The following is a 25,215-nucleotide window of genomic DNA, read 5'->3' as shown; positions in this document are numbered from 1 at the left end:
ACAAAAGTAATACCGGTTGGTAACTCATCATAGAGTAATACCGGTTCATGCATTTACCTATTACCGGTTCACATATTTTACCGATTATCAGTTTGCCAAAATGAAGATTGGGAAAAATGATAACTACCGCTTCAGTTCCTTCGTACCGCTTGAGATCCTCGAACTGCTTGAGGTCTTCGTATCACTTGGGATTGGTAGACACTTTCTGCAAAAACCGATAGCCTAAAGGCTATGATACATAATACCTATTTGGAACAAATACCGGTTGAGCATAACTCATACATGTAAAAAGTGATCTCAAAGCAAGTGTGTGTCCATCAATGACAATCACAACAACATCATCAAAAATGCCAACAATCTCCCCCTTTGGCATTGATGGCAACACTTAGGAAAATTTTTGACATCTAAGTGTTTTATAGAAAAAAATATGCCATAATCAAAATTACTTCCCCTAAGCATATACACTACCCCTTTTGCAGAAAATACAATGTATACTACTCTCTTACAAAGATAAACATGAAAGTATACATAACATGCATCAAAATTTTAAATACAGACTACTACTCCCCCTTTGCCAACAATGAAAAAGTACAGTTGAATAACCCCTGTTTCCATTATCATTAAAATAATAAGTGTTTATGACAATAAAGAGTGAAACTTGTCAAAAATTGATTTAAAGTCCTGCATGAATGTCTTCATGGATAAAGACCACGACTCAAGCAATGAGGTAGCAACCTCACTTTCCGTTTGCATTTGGAAAACCTGTTCCTCCATGGCATCCAAGGTACTCATTTCTTGAGTTACCGTTAAGGCATCTAGATTGAGATAACACTTCTGAAGTATTTACAGATGTGGTAGTAGAACCAGTTGAAGTTCTTGCAGATCACATGTTCGGTTGCTGATCTCTAACTCTATTCTTGCAGTCTGGAGTTGAAACCAGTGAACGGTTTGCCCAAATGTGGTGAAGGAATCATAGGGCGTCTTGAAGGTGCTTATATATGCCTACAAATCAGATTGCAGTTTTTCTTTCTGAGCAAGCACATCATCATAGAATAGATGGGGTTGGCTTATCTTACTGAGTAGTAATTTTCCCTCATCCATAGCATCTCTTATGTCCTTTTGTGCCTTCTAAAGTTCAGACCGGAGCTCATTTAACTTCTTCACTAAGGCAGTGTTCAGTGCCTTTTGATGCTTCTTTTGAGAATTGGCTTCAACAACATCTTCCAGGCATTGCACCTGGTCCTCTACAACTGTGCATAAGAGTTTCAACTGAGCTAGAGAGGAATCAATACTCGAGAGGTTGGTACTGGGAATCAAACTGGTAAGAGTTTCCACAATAGTTTGAATAACATCTTGCTCCTTCTTCCTCCTTAGCGCTTCCAGTCGCTCTTGGGAAAGCCTAATGCTTTGCAACAGCTTCGTTTCATTTGCAGATTGGAGGTCAATGGGACTGGTAATATCAGCCGGTTTGGCTTGACTACCGATTGCCTTTGGGGTCTCCACTTGTACACTCTTTACCGCTTCCTCCTTGTCCTTGGCTTTTTGCTTTTCTTCTTCTGCCTTCTTCTTCTTTTTCTCTTCCTTCTTCTTCTTCTCCTCTTCCTTCTTCCTCTTCTCCTCTTCCTATTTCTTTTCTTCTTCCTTCTTCTTCTTCTCCTCTTCTCTTCTCTTCTCCTCTTCCTCTTTTCTCTTTTTCTCCTTGTCTGTTTGTTTCCTCTTCTCTTCATGTTTTCTCTTTTCCTCCTCTTGTTTCTTTTTCTCATTCTTCGCTTGCTCTCTATTAGCCTTTTCTTTGTTTTGTTTCACCTTATCTACTTTCTCTTTGTCAGCTTTGTCCTTTGTTGTATTCGGGGTGATATTTTCACCATCCAAAGCATCAACGTCAATAGGATCCATTTGATCAATGACCAGTTCTCCTGCACTATCATACACCTCATCTGGGTTTTCAATTTCTGGTTCTTGTTCAGCTTTCTTGTTGGCTTCGGACACTTGGTGCAACCTCAGAGTGGCTTTGGCATGAGAGTGGGTATCTTTTACCACTTCAAGGACTTTCCCTTCTAGCAACAAGAGTCTCCTTCTTCTCATGAAGAAGAGGCCTTTATATTTTTTCATAACTTCATAAAGTTCTGAATTAGACACATCAGAAAAACATTGAGCAAATATTTCCTCTCTTATTTCCTGTTCCTTTTCTATGGCAGTGCACCATTTGTTATCTAAATAATTGTATAAAGAATCCGGTGTCACAGATTTAATTTCTGATGGCGACCGGTCATTAATACATAGATATTGAATGACTTCCTATTCTACTTCCTCTTTCTCATTGTCATTGAAATCATCAAAACAATCTACTCAATCACTCAACACTTTTCTCCTAATATTCTTGATAGTTCTTTGACAATGTGTCAAAGGTTTGTAAGAGGAAATATCAATATTTACTGATGTTGATGATACCGGTTCATTGCTGGTTGTCTTTGTCTTCTTCCTTATTTGCCTAGTCTTCTTAGGCTGTTCTTCAAATTTTGTGTCCTCTAAGCCCGATGTGTTGCCTTTTGTCTTCTGCTTCCTCTTAAATACTTTGGCAGATGTAACTTACAGTTTCTTCTTTGCCAGTGACCGCTTGGTCACTTTAGGACTTGCTGAAGTAACCGGTGCTAATATAGATGGCACTGCCTTTCCCTTCTTTACTGAAGGCTCTTCAACTGGTGTAACCCTTTCCCGATAGGTGCCGGTTCTCTTCTTCTTAGGATCAAGCGGTGAGGCAAGTAGGGTAGAAGCATACCCGTCTAACATATCATACATTACCTCATATCCCATAGTTCCACCTTTTCTTTTCTAGGCTCAATTGCCTCCATTATACACTCATCTACTCTGATGGTGAAGTAGATGTCCTCTTCATACTTCTTGACAATATCACTAGATATTCTCACCCTTTGGCTCATCTTGCGTCTAAAATCATCAAAGTATTTGTTCAGGACTTCAAGATAATCGGTTCCAACTGCTTGAAGACTTTCTCTGATTTGCTTGGTAATCGGTTGGTTAGCAGACCACTGAATATCACCGACTCCTGGGAAGTAGCCTTGGAAGTAGAAGAACAATCCAACCAATAGTTGTCCAAATTTAAACTTCAAGGCATTGTCCTGTTTGATTGACTTTAGGTTCACCAGAAGTTGCCTTTGCATACAGGTGCATAAATCAAATGAGGCATCTTCCATGATCATCCTATAGGCAAAATTTACCGCTACAGCAGAGACAGAGTTAATTCTGCTAGCATGGAATGTCCAGTAACCTATCACCATGCAGGCATATTTGACTAGATCATCCTTGATGGTATTGACGGTCATTCCCCGTTGGTCGCTCACAGAACCTACGAGCTTGGTCATTTCTGTCTTAATGACTTTCCTTAGGGCAGGCACATCTCCAACGTTATAGAAACCGGTGACGACATGAATCGCTTCCGGTGTGATGTCATGTGTCCGCTCTAAATACATTTTGTCACTATGCACTCTACTTAGAATGATGCGGATGTGACCATCTGTAAATTCTTCAAGGAAATAGACCGCATTGTGAAGCTTCTTCTTTTCCAAGATGCTGTATTCCAGTTTGATCTTCTTGTCCTTCCCACAGAATAGGCTTAACTGAGAATGGATCACTAGAGATCCTAGGTCTTCAATTTTATAGTCAATATAATCCGAAATACCTTCCTCAACTATAACACCAATAGGTATTTGGGATAGGGCATTATATTTTGCCTTCCATTGGATGAAATCAACTGAATCAACAGGTGCACTAGAACTAGAGTATGATGCAGAAGCCATGATAAAAAAAGAAACTCAAAAAATACCTTCGCACGTCGAGATTTAGGGTTTGCAAATTCCGCTTCGCCACACACTACTTCGGTTGCTGGATTACCACTTTGAGTTCTACACTTGACCGATTGATATTATCTTCTGATTCTTCTTCAAAGTTTTAAAATATCTCCAAATCACAAGACAAATCACCTTTTGTTACTCTGCACTTGAAAACTTCTTCGCTCGCAAATTGATAAGTGAAAATGACTTGAAAATCCCTTTTAAATGAATTCTGCACCTACCATAATAAATGCTCCATCATTACGGCGTAAACCCTAATTTTCCTTTTACCATTTCCGGTCTTCTTCCAATTGACAGGTATCACATACTAGTTAAGGTCTTTTACCAGTGTAAATCGGGGGTTTGAAACATTTCATCGATTTGTTTCCCCCTAAGCTTTTCTGTAGCTTAGTTTGCCGATTCAGCGACTTCCACACTAGGTGCAGAAACCGGTTCTTCTTGTGACACTTGTTCAGGTTTCTTCTTCCATGTTGTCTTCATATCTATTTTAACAGTTTCAACATCAATCTTTCCTTCCGGAGTGACCAGTATATCATCTGATATGTTTTTTCTCATTCTGCAGGTTCTGGCAGGGTGTCCCGGTTCGTTGCAATGATAGCAAACCATTCTAGGTGATCTCCAAGGTCCATTATTCATGTTTCCATTCTTCCTCTTGCATGTTGCAGTAGTGTGACCATTTCCATGATAGATCAAACAAGTTACTCTCCATTTGGTTTCCGCTTGATAGCCACCGTTACCTGACTGATGATTATAGGTATTAAACCGGTTTGGATTCTGATTCCCAGAGGGTTCAGGAAAAACTCCTTGACTCCTTTGAGGATACCTTTCGGTGTTGTGCATGATAGACCTTCATTCAAATGCTCTATGCCCAAACTTGTTGCATGCATAACAATTTCCATTGAATCTATTGGATTTAGGCTTATTGTTTAGAAAGCAAGGAAAGTTATTGTAAGCCTTATTTCTACATATATTAGCAGTATGTCCTTCCTTGAGACAATTAAAGCAAATAGGTTTGAACTTTTTCTCACCTTTATCCTTTGATTTTGGTTGCTTCTTTGATGCTACATCTTTTGTTCCAGAGGTCTCACCTTCCTCATAACCAGAAAAACCAAGTCCAGTGATATTCTTCACCGGTTTTGCTGATTCAAGCTTTTGTTCTAGCTTAACAGTGTTCTTATTGAATTTGGCAAGTATTTCCCTTGACTCAGTGAGTTCTTTGGAAATAGCAGCATTGGACTCCTTCAAGGTTGCATTCTCAGAAATAGCCAAGTTTAGTTCACCTTGCATTTCTTCTTTTTCCACTTTACTCTCTTGGAGATGAGCGGTAAGTGCACTGATTTCTTGTTTTAGCTTGGAGATCTGATGATCTTTGTCTTTTACCAGATCTTCAGCTTTTCTCCGGTTCTCAAGCTCTTGACACATCCTGATAGTCAGTCCTTCAAGTTCCCTTCTTAGGTTGGCATTAGACTCATTCAGTTTTTCAACTTCTTCAACTAGGGCTTCCATGTCTGCTTCATCAGAGGAACTATTTTTCAATTAGTTCCATCAGTTTTTCTGCTTGCTCTCTTCTTTTTGCCAGAGAGGCCTTATATTTGACTTTAAGTTCATCATAGGCTTTCTCAGTCTGAGTGAGCTGATGAGTAAGTTCCCTCACAGTGTATTCCCCCATATCTCTTTCCGAGGGGTTAAACTTATAGAAAGGTTTGCTCTGATACCAATTGATGAATACTAAGAGGGGGGGTGAATTAGTATACCAAAAAATACTGAACTTAAACACTTAAACAGTTTAGTAGAAAACCAGTATAACAATTTTACTAACAAACCAGTTAACACAAATGCAAACCAAACAACAAATAAGGCATTTACCCATAGAAGCACAATCACCATAACACGAGATTTTGATGTGGAAACCTAAATGGGAAAAACCACAGTGAGATGAAACTCACAAGTAACTATCTACTGAATAGTAACCAGACCGGTTAAGGTCATACAATGTTCTTTACTAGAACAAATCCTGTTAGAAATCTCAATCTCTGTTAGGAGATAAGTCCAATTAAAGACTACCTTGTGAGAGGATTTCATATCCACAGTTGTGAACCACCTTGTTAGAGGAATTACAAAGGCTTTGCCAGGCCTACCCGGTTAAGGGTTACAAACTTGTCAAAGATGTGAGTAATCAACAAGTGAGTGATATAAATAATAGCACATTATGCTTGGTTAGATCCTTGATAGCTCATTGTTAATGCATTTCAGCATTACTTCAGTCTTCAATATCTTCACACTCTGTTTCTTCACACAAACCTAATCTTCTTCTGTGATCGCACATGCAAAAACTTCATCAACCACACAAAAACCCTAACACACCTAAAACGTTAGACATGATGTCCTTATAAAGGAATTTGATTCCATGTCTGTCCAATAGGATTACATTGCAAGTTCCTAGGTTTAGTGCATCTGGACACATTTGGTAACATGACATAGAATCACCGCCAAAGTGTCGGTGGATGATAACTCATCACAAAAATAATACCGGTTGGTAACTTATCACAGAGTAATATCAGTTCATGCATTTACCTATTATCAGTTCACATATTTTACCGATTACCGGTTTGCCAAAGTGAAGACTGGGAAAAATGATAACTTCCACTTCAGTTCCTTCGTGCCACTTGAGATCCTCGAACCGCTTGAGGTCTTCATACCGCTTGGGATCGGTAGACACTTTCTCCAAAAACCGATAGCCTAAAGGCTACAATACATAATACCGGTTTGGAACAAATATCGGTTGAGCATAACTCATACATACAAAAAGTGATCTCAAAGCAAGTGTGTGTCCATCAATGATAATCACAACAACATCATCAAAAATGCCAACAAAAAAAATTAAGATATTCAAAGCTAGAGTTGAAAATGAAGTTGATAGAAAAATCAAATGCTTAAGATTTGATAGAGGAGAGTTTGTTTATGATGAATTTGACACTTTTTGTGAGAAATGTGGGATTAGGAGACATATGTCTACTCCTAGGACACCATAGTAGAATGGTGTAGTGGAAAGAATGAACTAGACAATACAAGAGGCAACAAGAACTATGATCAAAGAGGCAAACCTACTGAAAGTTTACTGGAAAGAAGCAATACATACTGCAGTATACACTCTCAATAGAGTTCCATTCTAGAAGAAATTTGGGAAGACATCATATGAGTTATGGCATGGGAGGATTCCATCAGTGAAATACTTGAAAGTTTTTGGAAGTAAATGCTACATTCGAGGAGATGAAGGAAGTATTGGAAAGTTTGACAACAAAGAAGATGAAGGTATTGTTACCTAATTTTTCTACTAGTCAAAATAGGTAGTGTTGTTTACATTTTACTAGTGGAAAGAAGGTACATTTTATTCTGCTATATCACACTCATGTGCATAAAGAAAGAATAGAAGATTACACTATCACATTGCATTATGCAGATGCATATAACATAGAAGAGAGTGCATAATCTTTTCAAAAAAGTAATCTTTATTGATAATGTAGATGGATAATATCTCACACAAGCCCAGAGACTAATTCTTTTAATGAAAATCAAATTAGTATTATACATTTATAGATACATAGAAAAAATGCACATATAGAGAGAGGTGACCCGTCATTTATTGAATTATGAGTCCTGGTTGAGTTTCCTTGTATCATCTTTAGTCTTCCCATTTGTCTTGCATCCAATTGTTGCTCCCTTGATACTCCTAGTTGCCTGCATCTGAGAGAGAGTATTGTTAAAGAAATGAAGGGTCACCATTCAATACATGCACATACATCTATAAACATATAATGTGATCCTCATGTGCACTAAAACAACTAGCATATCATAGATGTCCAAGAAAACAAGAGAGTTATCAAACACACCTATCATATGTTATATTTATCTAACATGTTTGTTCACTGTGCAGGTACAGACATGGAATTCATTATTTGAATACTTTATATTTCATACTAATATGTCAAATATCACAACATGTGGAGTAAAATGAGGCTCCCACAAGGGTTAAGAACAATATGCTTTTATGTCTATTGCTTCATCAAGCAGGAACTCGTCGTTCACAACAATGATCCAATTAGATCACTGTAATGTATAACAAGTTTGTGCCTAATGGAACCATACTGACATAAGGAAAACCAAACAATGATACTCTGAAAAGATATGATGAGGCAATGATTAGAACAATTTCAATGTAACTTTGAGTGGTCTTGGTGACAGAGGAATGTCTGTGTGGCATCTGGTTTTGATGAGGCAGTTTAAACAAGAAACCAAAGTCATGTAGTCACACTGACAAGTATAATATCGGTGTGAATTTGTTATTGTCTTAGTGATAGAGGAATTTCGGCATGACTTATGTGATCAGTAAGACATTTCAAGCCATTAGACAAGGCTATGTAATATTGCCAACAAGTTAAAGAATATGTGTCTGTCAAAGGAGGTCAAAGGCATATGCAATGAAAAAGTAAGATGCCATCAAAGGTCACAACCCATACCATGAAGGAGCACCGATATTAGATGGATATTAAGAGAATAGAAATAATGACAGTCATTATAAGAGCTACCATCAAAATAATCAATGAGATCCTGCCATATCATAGAGTTTTATCTTAAGAGAAACAAAAGAATGTTTTGACAGTGAAAGCAACAGTCCTAATGGATCCAAAAAAGAAAGTCATTATGGATATAAATTGAGGAGAATAAAAGAATGCAGCCCATAGTAACTTCAAAAACATAGTAGATAGTCCCAAAGATCTTATATAGTGAAAATTAGTAAGCATCAAAGACACAGTAATTGCCATTACAATGGAAAGGTTCTAAGGGTTCGAGTCAATCTATCAAAGCAAATCACCATATATCAAGATCTTAGCCCTTCACATGATTATTATCAGACTTTAAACATAGTAAGAATAGTATGAGATCCTCAATACAAAGAAGCAGAGAATATGACTATCAAAATACAGTTAGAGGTGGCTTTTGAACAAAAACAGTGATAAAGTAAGGTCGTTATCTCAATCTTAGGAAATAGACAAAAAAACATAAATCTGAGACCTCTAAGATCTTGGACAAGATTCAAAGCCATTGTTCTTAGAAATGAAATTGATTTCGTTAGCAGATGGTATTCACAGCAACAAAAAAGAGCCATAAAAGACACATTTTGCAGTCTAAGTGCCCAAGGGGCCAATACACTCAGAAAGGTTCACTGTCACCAAAACAGAGAAGCACATTAAGGTGATTACTTGTAAGAGACTTAATGACATAAATTGGAGGCAGAACAAAGAAGCATGGTCACCAAAACCTCAATGCATACTAAGAGGTTTGAAAGCACAATGAAAAGAACTCCAAAATGATAGTGAATTCATTAGAAGACAAATGGAGACCTACATTATCTTGAGATGAGTTTTTAATACAAAGATTGCAAAACTAACTTACCAGGCTCTGTCTTGGTATGCATTCAACCTGTGTAAAGCCTTCATTCCAAAAATTTTCCAAGAAAACCCTTGAAGGAGAAATTACCTTGGCAACGCCATAGAACAGAGAGGATAAAGCAAAGGAATGAAATGTATGCTTTAGGGTTTATTGCCCCTAATATGTTCAATGAAGACATGCATTTTGCCTATGTTCTTTATTTATTTTCATTTTTTTTTTCTTGGTTTACATGAACTTTGGTTGTATAAAATGTGCTAAATAGTGCTTTTACAAGCCACTTAGACATTATATTCATGTAAAGTAACAAGTATTTATTACTTTTGATGAGTCAAAAGTGATATTGTTACAATTTATAAGGAGTGCCAAAGATATAGGGGAGTTGCAAAACATATGGAGAGCATATAGGGAGCTCTTTATTTTCTTTTTGGAGAAATTGGAGAAAATTTAGGTATCAATTTCATGTGCCTTTATGATAAGATTGGTCAAAGTTGACCTTTTCCACATATTGGAGCCTTTTGGGAGAGGATTTAGTTGCTAGAATTTAAGGTTTTTGTTACATTCGACCCCAAGAAGATTCTAGATCATTTTTTGGTGGGTGATGCATATAGTCATTCTTTGACTCTTTTTACAATTAGTTCTTACTTTATTTTTTTTGTTCTAGTGACTTTCTAGTAAGTCCGTGGAGGAAAGGCAAATATTTGTAGCTTAGATACAAGCATCTATAGTAGTGTTTCACCTTAAAATCAATGAGTATAAGCATTATACCTTGTCAATTTTTCTATAAGTTGTGTGTGCATTTGTTTAATTGATGCAACTGCTAGTGGAATTGTATGATTTCTTGTGGTTATGTCTCATCCTAGTACCTTTTTTCAGAACAATATATATTCTTTGCAGGTTGTGGGTTGTGTTTCAAGTGCAATTATTCTCTAGTTGTGAAGAATCTTTTCTTTCCATGAGTGTAGGCATATGAACCTTTCCATGAAATATTTATGCAAGGAAATGTATGTGATTGAATAGTGTATGACAAGTATTTTGTCATTGACTGAATATGTGTGTATAAACTATGTTATATGTTCCTTAGTATAATTTGGTGTATCACCTTTAGTTTTCATTATTTGCCTTTCAATTTATGCATTCTTTTTCCCTTTTCCTTGTCATCAATAGAAAAATAGGATAATTAGGTGATTACCCATTAGGAAGCCAACCTTTTTTAGAGGTTCATTCTCACAACAAGTCACCCACAACTAGAGAATGTTCCCATGTGCCAATAGATTGCTGAATTCTAAATTAAATAGGGTACAAATCTAGTTGATAACATGTATATCATAAGATATTTTACAAAGAGCAAGGCTTACCGGTGTTACAACAAGAGATTGAATAAAATTGTTGAAAGTGCAAATGTGAAGGTTGACAAAAACATTTCCAAAGACTTTGGTATACAAGGAGGATATGAATCTGATGAGTCCACATGCAGAGAAGGAGAGGAGAAGAACAAATAAGAAGATAAGCATAAAGAAACTCAGGTTTCTTCAGCAAATGTATCAAAAAATTTGAGGTATGTACAAAAGAATCACTCTGAGAACCAAATTATTGGAGACAAGAACAAAGGTGTTATTATAAGAAGCAAAGTTGTTGAAGAAGAAATTCTTCTATGTTTGCTTTCTGAAATTGAACCTAAGATAGTTGAAGAATCTTGTAGAGATCAGAATTGGATAAAGGTCATGAAGGAAGAGTTAGATCAAACTGAGAAAAATTAGACTTGGGAACTAGTCCCTAGATCAACAGATAGGAATGTCACTGGAACAAAGTGGGTATTACAGAATAAGTTGGATGGAGATGGACATGTTGTAAGAAATAAGGCAAGATTGGTCTACAAAGGTTACACACAATTTGAACGCAATGATTTTGAAGAGACATATGCTCCTTTTGCCAAAATGGAAGCTATTAAGATGTTTTTGGCTTTTGCAACATATAAAGATTTCAAATTTTATCAAATGGATGTGAAGTCAACATCTTTGAATGTGGAACTAAAAGAAGAAGTTTACATTGAGCAACTAGAAGGATTTAAGTTATCAAATGATCCGATATTGTCTGTGGATTGAAGAAGGCACTATATGGATTGAAGCAAGCTCCTAGAGCTTGGTATGAAAAGCTAGACAATATTTATTGACTCATTTTCTAAAAGGGGTATGGCAACAACAATATTTACTTTAAAGTTGAATCAAATAAGATCCTAATTGTTGTAATATATGTGGATGACATAATATTTGGAGGAAGTGATGACATGTGAAATAAGTTTGTTGGAGAAATGCAAAAGAAATTTTAAATGTCCATGATTGGTGAGTTTGACTTCTTTCTTGGGTTGCAAGTGAATCAAAACAGTAAAGGTATTTTTATTTCTCAGTCAAAGTATGTTAGAGAGTTGTTGAAAAGGTTTGGATTGGAGAATTCCAAACTAGTATGTACTCCTATGAATATCGGATGCAAGTTGACTTTAATGATAAATCTCCTAAGGCTAATGCAATCAAGTACATATCAATGATTGGAGGACTATTATATGTGACTGCTACTAGACTAGATATCATGTATGTTGTCTTCCTTGCAAATAGATTTCAAAAAGATCTGAAAGAGTCACATGTTGTTGTAGTAAAGAGGATTTTTAGATATCTGAAAGAAACATAAGATTTTGGACTATGGTATCCTAGAGCATCATATTTTACTCTTAAAGCTTATATTGTTGTAGATTGGGCAAGAAGTGTTGATGACAAAAAGAATACCAGTGGAGGAGCATTTTTCCTTGGCTCCCTATTAGTTGCATGGTTAAATAAAAAGGAATTTGTGTCCTTATCAACCACACAAGATGAATACATTGCAACCATATCATGTTGCACTCAGATGCTTTGGATGAAACAGACATTGAAGGACATTGGTGTGATGTTTGATCAACCGATCTCAATCATAATTTAGGAGAATAAAAGAATTTAATTTCATAATTAAATAAATTAGAAAATATCTACATAGTTTGAATCCATAAAATATCAATAGCTAGAATTATGAACTGTGAAAAATTCATGTTTCAAATTACCAAATTATACTTTTAAATTTTCAATTGTGTATTTTAGTTCATAGAACATGTATACATATGAAATAAATTGTTATAGTGTTGGCTAACATGTCATGTGAACATGAATAATCAATGTATGAAATACAATTACAATAATGATAAATATAAGTTCATAAGCAACATCCTTGCTCATCACCAACCTGCACAGTCATTTACAAGTCAAAGGATGAGAACATGACTCAATCACTTTTTTTCCCAACCATGAAGCAATGTTTCCTTAGAGTTCTTCATGCTTTGAAGAACAATCAACCTTGCATGAAATGCCTAACTACCTCAAGATATTGGTAGGATGGAAACCTTGGTGCAACCTAATATATATAGATACATATATATTACATGATAATGTAATGCTCTACTATCAGAAGATTATAGAGAAACATATGAATAAATTTTACTAGGATAATTTTATCCATTCCAATGAAAACATGGCTTTGGCCAAAGCACTTAAAAATAACCGATTTTTATAAAAACAAAGGACCAACCTTCTTTGTTAACCCATATTCAACATCCATTCCTGAAATCATAGCCTAAACACATGCAATGAGAATTTATTCTAGTTCCTTTAAGTGTAGACAATCATGCACATTCCTAATGAATTTATTTGTTTCCTTTCATCATGTTCATGTACATAGTAATGCATTATTCACCTATAATGGGATCATGCTATGAATATTTAAAAATAAATAAAAAATTCAATGCAATCTAACACTATATGACTTTTTATGCATAATGAACATGATTATTCTTATGTTATTTCTTTCCAAATGTAATTTCAATGATAAATAAGCATGTAGATTTTATCTTAGAAAAATAAATGATTAAGCAACATTTAATTAAGAAGGTATATCACATGTATGTATATATAATATACACATACACATACACATACACATACACATACACATACACATACACATACACATACACATACACATAAGCAACATTTAATTAAGAAGGTATATCACATGTTTGTATATATAATATACACATACACATACACATACACATACACATACACATACACATACACATACACATACACATACACATACACATACACACACAGAGACACACATAGACACATACACACAGACACATACACACAGACACATACACATACACATACACATACACATACACATACACATACACATACACAGACAGACAGACAGACAGACAGACACACACACACACACACACACACACACACACATACACATACACATACACATGCACACACACACATACACATATGTGTATATGTTCTTAAGAAATAAACTCAATGAATAGAAAATTTTCATGTTTTTCAATCACAAAAATAAACTATATTTTTGTTGCACTCAATAAATTTTGTATAAAATTTACCTAGCATTCTAATACATTTTTCATTTTAACATTTCAAGTTTTTTGGTTCTTGTTTAATTGATAATAAAATATTTTATTTCCTTTTTTAAGGTGAAAATGAAGAAGGAAATAGAGTTTTATTTTAAGGGATTTCCAACTAATAATCACATTTTTAGTTTTTGATCGATTTAGATATGTAAAAATATATTTTGGGCAGATTCTTGGGAGGGCTTTAATCCTCTAGGTGAGGATAACTTTGTCAATCAAGTAAGACACATTTTGACAAAGAAAGTGGGTTCCAAGGTGGATGACTATGTGGTGCGGGTGGAGACCAATGGTGTTGGGAGGTGGAGATGGAATAACTTTGAAGGACTGGGGATAAATGAGGAGGTGAGGGTTAGGTTGATTACTCTCCTTGAGGAAGATGATTTTTTTTTGGTGCGAGGCTAAGTCTGATAAGTATTCAATTAAGTTGGGGTACTAGATCCTATGTGAGGGTAGGGAGATTTCCAAGTGGCAGAATAACCTGTGTTGGGGTAGTCGTCTTCTCCCCAAGGCTAGGGAATTCTTATGGACGAATTTGAATCAAAAAAAATTAATCGGTGATTGGATCCATATGATGGGTGTTATTGGGCCTATAAGATGCATTATACATGTAAGAAAGTTGAGGATTCCTATGATCATATATTGTTGTAGTGCCAAGTGGCAAAGAGGTGTTGGGATTGGTTACAAGACAAACTCAAGTGGAGCAATCCCATAAATAATGATTTTGTCACATTCATTCAAGGTTGGCCAAAACTATATCGGAACAATTTATGGGGGAGAATATGGGATTGTGCCCCTTCCATGTTGGTTTGGCATCTTTGTAAGGAATGTAATTGTAGTATTTTCAAGGACATTGAATGTTTAGTGCAAAAGCTATTGGTGAAAATTGAGCAAGAAATTATTGAGACTCTTAACGGTAAAGTATCTCGAGCAAGGATGGTTCAATTCAATTTTTGCGATGAGGATATGGGTAGATAATGGGTGGCTGTGTTCCTTATGCATTTGGGGTAGATTTGAGTAATAAACAAAGGGAATCAAAAAGATCTCGGGCTCGATGGTTCTCTCTGACATCTAGTAGGTGGAAGTTGAATTTTGATGGTGTCACCAAGGGAAATCCTAGCAGAGTTGGGTTTGATTGTATTTTGAAAAGTGTGAATGGGGATGCGGTGTGGGTGATTGCTTGATTGAATGATATCTCCATAAACAAATAAGTTGAATTCATTGGCCTAATTCGAGGTTTCGAAGAGTGCCTTAAAAGAGGCCAAAAGGAAGTTGGTATTGAGGGTGGTTCACTAATATGCATCAATTGGATAAGGTAAAAATGATGTATCAAGTAGAGATTGGATAAGTTGGTGATTAGAGCATGAGAGAGTCTAAAAACCAGGGTCTTCACCATCTCATATATATCAAGAGGCTAATAAAATGACTAATTCGTTGGAAAACCAAGGGGTGGATGATCATTCCAAGGATGGAAGATTAATTATATTAATGGATCATGTGGATCTCATTGATATTATTAACAATGACAAGCGTTCTTGACTTCAATTGGTCATGGTCAACAAACTTGGTTTTCTCTAAGGGGTTGGTGGTGCCTCTCTATTTGGTGCTGGTGGATTTGCTTAGTGTGCTGCTAATCTACGCCTTTGTGTTCTCCACCATGGTTCTTCTTTCTTGTTGGACTCTCTAGGTAGTTTGTAATTTGGGGTGTTGAATTGATGGCTATTCTGCATAGAATCTTGAGAAAACCTATTTATTATGTGTTCATTGTACCTCTCTAGTATGATAATATCCTTGTTGTGCCCTCGGGGCTATGGTTGCTTAAGGTCATCTTGGTTGTAATGAGTTTGTATTTGATTTGACCCTTTTGTCTCCTTTTGGAGCCTTTGTGGCACCCCTATTTTAGGGCATGCTAGTTTTGTTAATTTTTCCAATTCACTTTATTCAAAAGTGGACCCCTTGTCCACAACTTAAAAATATATAATATGAAATAAAAAAATGCACCAAGAAATTCTAGCTTTCATTGATTTGGAAATAGAATTTCAATTGAAAATAAATTAATAAAATCTACTTATAATCCTAGGAAAATGAAGCTTAAGTTCTATGATAGATGTCCAAAAATGAGGGCGAACAAATCTCCGGCCAAAACTTTTGAATTTGAGTTTGGTTATTACTATTTTTGCTGTAATTTTTTTTTTAGAAGATAAACTCATATATAACCTCCCGAACACATCAATTATTCATTTCTAACAATATTTTCAAAAAAAAAATGATACATATTTCATGTAAAAACTATGTAGCGCAAAATGATTGAGAATAAAGAGAATTCCCATGTCAAAATGCTCTTTGTCTAGGTTTGATATATCAAGTTGACCCTCTATGCCAAGAGAAAAATGAATGCCAATAATAAAATTAGAAATTACAATCTAATTTTCTGCACTTAAAACAATGGTTCTAGTTTCCATAATGTAGCCGCCTCCCAAAATGGGGAAGCGACTGCATTATGTGAGTCGTTATTCACAATGCATCCCCAATGAATAATATTTCTAGGGTTTTTTTTTTGCCAAATGAAATTTATTATTTGTAGAATATTCCATGATACCAATTGGTTATGAAAATAGAATATATTGTTGTAGAAAGAAAAGTCCAGAGCACACCTTTATGTTAGGTGCTACACTATAGGTTTCATATAGAAATTTGCTAATTGCATTAAGTTGATATTTAGTAATAGCATTCAATTTAATATGAGTTAAGTTTATTACATACAAACTTTCTAAATTTCAATGTCATAAGTTATCAAATCGACTGTAATAATAACTTGTAATGTTTGATTTTTGGTTTGAAAATTGATTGGCCTCCAATATGCATATAAGGTCTGATTCATATTCAATTTTATATTAGTTCGATGAAAAAATTCACAAAATAATATATAAGTTTTGATCCATATTATTTTATATCATCTTGTCATTAAAAATGCAGATCTAAATGAGACTATGCGATGTGTGAAACAAGTATCCATCATGACAATTCTTTACCTAGTGGCTAGATCACTACTCCTCGACCATGTTCCCGCCCTTGATTAATACTTGCACTTAGTCACATATCAATAGGTTAGATCACAAAACCATAACTCAAGCATGTATATGGTAAGGAAATCAAAATAATATCATAATTAAAATATCACCTTTGAATTAGCACTTCTAGATATAACACTAATTCTAACATGTTTAACAATAATTTAAAAATCAAAGATAATTAACTAATATTAAAATATAATTTATTTCGTTAATCAATCAATCCAAAAAGATGAGATGTGACACCCTAAGTTTAAGTACAATGGCCAAAATTTCAAGAGGCACTAAGAGAGTTTGCATGAAGATGTCCTTTCCCAATTACCGAGATCTTCAAATATGGAAAGGCATTCCTATGCCATGAGTAGCTTGTTCGATAAACTTGTGGATAGGGGAGATTGTTGTGGGCATCCCTTTTTCCCAATACATGGTTGGAATTTATTTAGGTTCACCTACAATAAAATAAAAGATCCTATGCCAATGAACAATGCATAGAGATTAGACTGTTGGATATCATTGGTATATGATGAACCGGTATGTTGATATGATGATAATGTATGTTGTCATTGATGTCAATAAGTGTGAGTGAACTGGTATACAGATTGAAGAAATTGGAGAACTGGTATGAAGAGGCATGAGGAGATTCAGTGAACCAATGTCAGGGTTTCACTAAGTGTGATTACCGGTTGGTAGTCTCAGCTCTATGGTTATCAGTTTGGCGATCCAGCTTGTGTGATGAACCGATGATACTCTATAATGGGTTAGCTAAGAGATGTGATCGAGGTGCCATGTCAGCTTTGTGCGCGTGAAGGATTGAGGCATAAGAAGATCGACCGTTTTTGAAGTCTACCTTGGGAATGATCATTCTTCTTAAGTGGTATGAAAAGAGAGCGTGATGGGTTATTGATTCCCATGTGCAGTGATGAATGAATGATGCAGATTGTCTTGTGATCTATTTGAAATTGTAATGCTCTATGCAATATGTTTGGACGGTTAGGATTGGACCACCTGCATTGTAAACCTAACATACTTAGGGTTTAGGGTTTATGTTTTCGACCTATCTGTTGTCTATAAGGTCGATGATGTTTGTTATTGAAAAGTTATTGGAAAATGTTGTGTGTATGTATCTAAGTGAAGAGATACTTGATACTTGCCAGACCAGTAAGAGGTAAATTGTAGAGTGTGATTGCAGAGTAGAGGATATGAAAGGGATCTTCCTTGGCATGTAGTGTTGTTATCAGATCATAGTTTTTCTTGTTGTCTTCTAATCATTTCAACAGATGGAAAATCCCTTTACCGGGTAGCTTTAACAAGATTATTGTAAAACCTATAACCATGTGACTCAAGATCATTGAGTTCTTTAAATCCTCTAGTGAGGTAACCTTTAACAGGGGATATAGCCATCCCTTAACTGGGTGATCTCTAACAGGATTGGTTCCTAGCAGAACCTTATTGTAAAGTCTTTAACCGGACTAGGCGCCTAACAGGGCAAGCTTCGAAAGAGTTCAAAACAAGCTTGTGGGTATTCATCCCCACCGTGGTTTTTCCCATTTGGGTTTCCACATGAAAAATCTATGTGTTATGTATTATGCATTTTTCATGTGATGTTTATGAAGTATTTGGTTGAAGGATTATGCATGCAGGGTTATTAGGTTATGGTATTTTTAGTATACCACTTGCATATGTTTATGGGTGAAGTTGATGTTGCATAATTGATCATATTTGAAGTATTCAGACCTATCAATTTATGGTGTCTGGTGTCTTACTGTGTTTAACCGGTATTTCCATGGTTAAGTTCAGTAATGGTGATAACCAGTTGGTTTTGCTTTAGCAAGATAAGTTGTTAAGAGAGTTTTTATCTATACTAATTCACCCCCCCTCCCCCTCTCAGTACCAGTTGGGGTATCTGTTGTTCATCATTATTCATCAATTGGTATCAGAGCACCTCCAGGTCCTCAGTGATATAAGCTTAACCACTTGAGGTAAAATATCCTATTGTAATGATGAAGAGGGAAGGTCTTAAGTTCAATAGAGATAACTTTAAGATATGGAAGGACAGAATGAAGATTTACATCAAGAGTATGGGTGCTCAACACTGGAGCTATGTTGAGAATGTATTTTTTACTCCCACTCGCACTTTGACTGATGATCAAAAGAGAGAAATCCAAGAAAATGGGCAAGTCATGGAAGCCCTTATCAGTAGCCTATCATATATTGAGTTTATTGATGTTCAAGACAAGGACACACCTAAGGATGTATGGGATGCACTGGAAAACATCTATGGTGGTGATAAGCATGTAAAATAAGCTAAGGAAGAAAGCCTTAGAGGTAAATTTGAGGATATGAGGATGGTTGAAGGTGAAACCATTCAGCAATATGGTCTTAGGATTAAGACTATGGTTGGTGATATCAAAAGATTTGGTGGAACTATTGATGATACCACTGTTGTTAGTAAAGTCCTTAGATCATTATTACCAATCTATGCAATCAGAGTTGCTGCTATCTAGGAACTAAGGTCTATCGATAAGACCAAGGTATCCTTAGATTCTATTATTGCAAAATTAACTGCATATGAGTTGAATAGCTATGATGGTAGTGTTCAGAAGACTGAGTCAGCCTTTAAAGCATCTACTGTACCATCCAGAAAAGGAAAAGAAACTAGTACCAGCTATGAATCTAGACAATGCAGAGATATGGATGATGAAGAGATTTTGATGGAGTTCAAAGCTCTTCTTGCTAAAAGACTTCCGAAGGGAACCGGAAAATATAGAGGTAAACTTCCTTTGAAATGTTTTTCTTGCAACAAGATAGGACATATAACTATTAACTATCCTAACAATGACAATAAGGATAAACCGGAGAGGTTCAGAAAATATAAAAGTGGAAATAGAAGAAATTGTCTAGTTGTTGTGGATGAAGGTGTCATTGATGAAGAATCAGAGGATGAAGAAAATGAAGACATAGTGTTTGTAGCAGTAAAGGAAGAAGTGTCCGACAAGAAAGCTCTTGTCTCTCGCATTGACAATTCCAATGAGTGGATAATTGATAGTGGTTGTTCATCATATGATTGGTGCCCATATAAAGTTTCTATCTTTGGAAGAATATGATGGTGGTGTTGTTATATTTGGCAACAATTCACCATGCTTGGTAAAAGGTAAAGGATCCATCTCACTAAATGGTAAAAGTAGTGCAGATGATGTCTACTGGGTAGAAGGTCTTAAGCATAACCTATTGAGTGTTGCTCAATTGAATGACAAAGTATTAGTTCTGGAATTCAAAGGTGGAATTTGTAGTATAATTGGGAAGAGTGGTGAAGTTATTGCGACTGGTAAGCAGACCAGAGGTAACTTATTTCAGTTGAATGCCAAGATAAGTCGGTGTCTAATGGCTAAATTTGATGATAGTTGGATATGGCACAGGAGACTCTGTCATATAAACTTTGACAACATTGTTAAATCCTGTAAGATCAAGGCGGTAAGAGGATTACCATTGCTGGACAAACCTGAGAATTCCTTGTGCAGAGAATGTCAACTTGGGAAGATGTCCTCCTCAACTTTTAAAGGTAACTCTTTCTCAGCAGAAAATTTACTTGATCTTGTGCATACTGATTTGTGTGGTCCTATGAAAACTAGAAGTATTCAAGGAGATAGGTATTTTATGATTCTTATTGTGGGTTAGGAAATAGGAATCATCAAAGCAATATATAAAAAGACATATTAATCATTATTAGGTCAATCACAAACACACATTGCAATGATCTAATCCTAAGCACACTCAATAGAGACATAAAAACAAAGCATTCAAAAGCAAAGATCATGCAAACCAGATGATGATTTGGATGCTTCTTCCATGCGGCTCCATTGTTCTTCTTTCTTCTCCACATAGGTTTGTTGTGGATCTCACCTTCAAGTGCATACACCTAATTGTGAAAGCAAGATTGACATTGACACAAGAATACTCGAAGCGTAAATTCAATAGTCTGATTAGGAATTAAGGATTGATTCAAGAAAATCATCCAATTTATAGAAGAATTGGATAAATGACAAGATTAGCATGATGCAATTCAAATGGAAATTGCAAATCAATATGACAAATTATGACAAATTATGCACTTTCCATGCACAATTTGATTGATTGATAATTGATGACAAATTATGACACATTCTATGTCAAAATTGATTGATTGTCAATTATGACAATTTATGACAAATTGACATGCCATTCCCATGGAATTAGGAGATGAAATAGGAGGGAAAAGAAATTAGAAATTAAGAAAAATTAGAAAATTGAAATTGATGACAATTAGGAATTAGAAATTGATGGAAAAATAGGAAATTAGGAACTAGAAGAAATTAGGTAAATTAATTAATAATTTGTCATTTATTAATTAATTTACAAGAGGAAGAATAATTAGCCAATTAAATAAAAATTTAATTGTAATGAGAAGACTTAGGATTAATAAATAAATTATTAATCCTAGAGGAAGAAATGACAAATTAGGTTAAATGAATAAATCATAAAACCCTAGAAGACGAATTAGAAATGCAAAAAAAATGACAATTAGGTCTTGATTGAAGATAATTAATGTCATGATTTTGAATTGATAAATGACCAATGCGATAAATGATTTGATTGATAAATGCGCCAATTGACGAGGAACAATGACAAATTGATCCAAATTGACATAATTGAGACAGACAACGATCGATGACAAATCGGTCGCAAAATGACAAGATTGACAAAAGGACAAGAATCGATGACAAATAAATTGCAAAATGACAAGATTGAAAACGACCACGATCGATGACAAATCGATCGTCAAATGACAAAATTAAACATGACAACAATCGAACAATGACAACGATCGATGACAAATCGATCGTATGATGACAAGATTGATAAACCGATCGCCAGATGATAAGATTGAAAAGAGGACAAAACCCTAATTAGGATTGACGATGTCCAAAATGATAAAATTGATGACAAGATTGATAAGAGAGCAACGATTGATGACAAATCAATCACAAGATTGACAGGAGGACAAAACCCTAATTAGGATTGACGATGTCCAAAATGATGACAAATTAGTACGCACATTGATGCAATAAGATAAGATCGATCAAAATCATGACTGGATAATGTTGTCGACAAGACCAAATTTGAGGACGAGATGATTGAAGAATGTAGAAGAATGACTCGATGCTCGCAAATGATAAAGATCAAGTGCGAATCATAGGAGAAATGTTAATGCGATGCAAAAACCTAAAATGAGGCAATGCGCAAATGTTAAAGTATGACCTCGCAAGCGTTTGACCATTTTTAGGTGTCTACACTTATTGATGACTGTTCAAGAATGATGTTGGTCACATTCTTGAAAGATAAGTCTGAAGCATTTGGAAAGTTCAAAGCTTTTAGACCATTAGTAGAGAAAGAAAGTGGTAAAAAGATAAAATGCATGAGAACTGATCAAGGAGGAGAATTCACTTCTGATCAATAAGTAATGTGAAGATAACGGTATCAAGAGAAAGTTGTCTTCCCCAAGGACACCACAACAAAATGGCATAGCAGAAAGAAATAGTAGGACTATAGTCGAAGCGGCAAGAACAATGTTGATCCAAGGAAAGGTTGCTCACACTTTTTGGAGAGAAGCGGTGAGCACTGCAGTCTATACTATGAACCGGGTACTCATCAAGAAAGGCAAAGATAAAACCCCTTATGAGTATTGGACCGGGAAAACTCCCACTGTGAGTTATTTTAAAGTGTTTGGTAGTAAGTGCTATTTCAAGAGAGGTGAGAATTTGAGCAAATTTGATGCAAAATGCGATGAAGCAATATTTATGGGATATTCCACTAAGAGCAAAGCTCTCAAGTGCTACAACAATAGAACACAAAATATTGTTGAAAGTATCAATGTCAGGGTTGATGAATACCCTGAGGAACCTGAGGTAACATGCAGCGAAGAAGTAGAAGATGAACCAGGTATAGCCTTCTGGGAATCGGTTAAGAAAGAAACTTGTAAAGATCTTAATGTTCCTGTACCGGTAGAAGCCACAATAAGAGAAGAAGAAGAGGTTAGTGAAGAAGAAGAAGAAAAGCTAGAAGATTAGGCTAGAATCATTCCTAGATATGTAAAGCTATACCATGATCCAAAGCAAATCATAAGAGATAAAGATGCAAGGATACTCACTGGAAGAAAAGTGAAAGAAAACTCTTGCACAATTTCTGAATTTGAACCCAAGACTTCATGAGAAGCTCTTACAGATGAAGACTGGATTAAAACAATAGAAGAGGAGCTAGATCAGATAGAAAAGAATACAACATGGTCTTTGGTACCCACATCGGAACATAAAAATGTCATAGGAACCAAATGGGTCCTCAAGAATAAGCTAAATGAAGAAGGCACAGTTGTCAGGAACAAGGCTAGGCTTGTATGTAAGGGATATGCTCAGGAGGAAGGAGAAGACTATGGAGAAACTTTTGCTCCCGTGGCTAGATTAGAAGGTGTTCGAATGCTACTTGCATTTGCAAAATTTAAGGGATTTAAGGTCTATTAGATGGATGTGAAGTATGCTTTTCTGAATGAAATCTTAGAAGAAGAAGTGTACATAGAGAAACTAGAAGGGTTTTCCTTATCAGAAGATAGTGACATGGTGTGTAGATTACACAAAGCCCTGTATGGAATAAAACAAGAACCTAGGTCATGGTATGAAAGACTACACTTTCATCTTGTGAAGATTGGATTTCAGAGAACAAGTGAAGATAGAAACATCTACTTGAAATTAGAAGGTGATCATATTCTAATTTGTGAAGTGTTTGTGGGTGACATAATCTTTGGAGGAGATGATAGAATGAGTCATGCGTTTGTAGATGAAATGAAAGAAGAGTTTGAGATGTCTTTGATAGGAGAAATAAAATTCTTCATTGGTTTATAGATTCAACAAATGAAAGAGGGTATTTTTATTACCCAGTCCAAGTATGTCAAAGAGGTATTGCAGACTTTTGGCATGGAGGAAAGCAAACCGGTTGGTACACCGATGGTAACTGGCTGTAAACTAACTAAAGAAGATGATTCAACACTAGTGAATGAAAAGGAGTATCGGTCAAAGATTGGTAAACTGCACTATGTGGTGCACAACATACCAGATATTGCTCATGCAGTGGGCATAGTAGCTCGTTTTCAAAAATGTCTAAGAGATTCCCACTTGGTAGCTGTGAAGAGGATTCTTAGATATCTGAAAGGAACAATTGATTATGGATTGCGGTATCCATATAATGGTGACTATAATCTCAAAATATATACCGATGCCGATTGGGTAGGTAATGTGGATGATCGAAAGAGCACAACCGGTGGAACGTTCTTTCTTGGTGGAAGATTAGTATCATGGACAAGAAAGAAGTAGAGCTATACTTCTCAATCTACAGCTAAAGCAGAATATGTGGCAGCATTTATGAACTGCACTCAAGCAATTTGGATGAAGCATGTATTGGAAGGTTTCAAGGTACCTATATTTGAACCGGTGAACATATTTTGTGATAATACAAGTGCAATAAACATTTCCAAGAATCTGGTATTGCATGCTAGAACTAAGCACATTGAGCTTAAATATCATTTCTTGAGAGAGAAAGTTTAGAATAAGGAGGTTGTATTACAACATGTTTCCAGTAAGGAGTAGCTAGCAGATATATTCACTAAGCCCTTACCGAAGACTACATTTACCTATTTGAGAGGTGAATTAGGGGTTCTGCCTCTTCATGAAGTCAACTAAGGTTGTGTGCTTTGCATCGGTGAAGTACTAAAGTGATAAATCTTTCAGGATTTATGTGTTGAAGGATGCTACTCCTTAGGGGGAGCAACATAGTAGATTTTGGAAGCTTATGCCTCCACTTTGGCATTGTTGTCAAAGGGGGAGAAGATATATGATAGATGTATGGGGAGAAGATATCTGATAATGCAGATATAGTGGTCTATGAGGTTTTCAGTTGCAATGCTACACTGAGTATTGCCATCAATGCCAAAGGGGGAAATTGTTGGATATCATTGGCATATGATGAACATGTACGTTGATATGACAATAATGTATGTTGTCATTGATGTCAATAAGTGTAAGTGAACCGGTATGCATATTGAAGAAGTTGGTGAACTGGTATGAAGAGGCATGAGGAGATTCAGTGAAGCGATGTCGGGGTTTCATTAAGTGTGATTACCGGTTGGTAGTCTCATCTCTATGGTTATCGGTTTGGTGATCCAGCTTACGTGATGAGTTAGCTAAGAGATGTGATCGAGGTGCCACGTCAGCTTTGTGCGCATGAAGGA

Source organism: Cryptomeria japonica, chromosome 3 (assembly GCF_030272615.1).
Source record: "Cryptomeria japonica chromosome 3, Sugi_1.0, whole genome shotgun sequence".
In the NCBI taxonomy this organism is placed as follows: Eukaryota; Viridiplantae; Streptophyta; class Pinopsida; order Cupressales; family Cupressaceae; genus Cryptomeria; species Cryptomeria japonica.
Note: the sequence above shows the minus strand (reverse complement) of the source record.